A 1,561-nucleotide genomic window follows, 5' to 3' on the forward strand; every position below is an offset into this window, starting at 1 on the left:
CTACTTTAACAGAGAACAGAACCAACTCCAGAAGATCACCAGCATCTTCATTTGAAATTGGCTATTTAAACAAATGGCTTAGATGAACCCATGTGCAAGGATCTGAGGCCATTAATGAGACTTCCATCTTGGAAAGAAGAAACAAGAGAGAGAAAAAAGCAAACAGTGAAGATTTACTGAAAAGATGCTTCCCTAATATTGGCCATTTTTAAAATAAAAGGTATTTTTAAACCACAAGAGTCTAAGATGCGTTAACTAGGAAAGTATTTTCCCAATGGAACAAGAACAGACCCACCACAGAAAATAAAGATATGTGTTTGCCTTGCACATCTAATTGATAATATAAATGTTTCTTTTGTTCCCCTGGAGGAGAATGCAAACATGGTCTCCCACTACCACAAATTATGCAGTCACGTCCCCAGAATTAGGGGAAATCACAGGGGTCAGCTCATCCTGAGAGCAATTGATGAGCCTCACACTGGAAAACCTGCCTTTGTCATCATGGCATCTCCCCTGCCCGGTGTACATAGCTCCCATCACATTTACTTCACAGGAAAAATAAGTTATAGAGACCTTGCAAAGGAACCCCCTCCCAAAACAGAAAGAATGAGGTATCCACCAAGACTGGAAACAACTGCTCAGGTATTAGGCTGGATTTCAGTGAGGACAAGATGATACAGTCACTAAGACCACACCCTCCAATGCAAAGCATCATGGAACACTGGGTGTCTCCCCAACTTCATTCTTTACAGAGCTTTCCTGTGACCCCCAAGGCTATCATATTTCCCTCCTGAACACCCTTCCTACTTGTAATCTTAATTAGCCCTTCCCCTGCTCATTGACCACCTCTCTAGAACTGAGTCCCTTGAATCACAAGACAACTACATATTCTGAGTGTCCTCCAGAGGGCTTCCTTCAGCCAACCAATTGCCATAAAGGGACTTTCTGTTAGCACACGGGCGGGGCACCTAACAGCTTTCAGGGAAGCGATAGGATCAGAATTTGGTGGTAAAGCTTGTGCCAATTCCAGCAGAAAGCCCTAGGGCCTACAGTGACTGTAAGCCTTGGCACCCTGGTCCTCAAGCCACAGAAGCACCATTTATGGAAAAGCAAATGGAAGCCTGGAGCAAGTGAGCCAGAAGGACAGTGAGGTCAGGTCTACAAACTCAGCTCTGAGGACAGTGCCCAGGGTGCTCTCCGCCAATGCAGTCACCTCTGAGGACAGCTGAGAACTGAAAGTGGCTCCTTACTAACTTTGGTGTGTGTGTGTGTGTACACAAGTGTGCATGTGTGCGTGCATGTACACAAGAGTGAGAGGAGAGAGAGAGAGAGAGAACTTTCTTGAACTTTCTCTCTTAAATGTGGAACTTCTAGAGTCACCTCCCCTGAAATTGATCCCACCCTCTTCTCCAGGACACACCTACTGTCCTATTGAGGGCTCCATGTGACCATGAATCTATAGCTATGGCATCTCTACCAAATCCCTACCAAAATCAAAATCTCTACCCAAATCCTATCTGGTCTCTCTAATAAACAACACTAGAGCTGAAGATCACAAGGG

General features: G+C 44.8%; 1 non-coding gene across 1 annotated transcript; it reads right to left on the minus strand.

Annotated features, from left to right (window-relative positions):
- Nucleotides 1-366: 366 nt before the first annotated feature.
- LOC120102023 (U1 spliceosomal RNA) lies at nucleotides 367-528 on the minus strand. Its single transcript, XR_005503065.1, has one exon. It is a non-coding gene; the product is annotated as a U1 spliceosomal RNA (small nuclear RNA).
- Between the last annotated feature and the right edge of the window lie 1,033 nt (nucleotides 529-1,561).

This window comes from Rattus norvegicus, chromosome 3 (assembly GCF_036323735.1).
Source record: "Rattus norvegicus strain BN/NHsdMcwi chromosome 3, GRCr8, whole genome shotgun sequence".
Classification (NCBI taxonomy): Eukaryota; Metazoa; Chordata; class Mammalia; order Rodentia; family Muridae; genus Rattus; species Rattus norvegicus.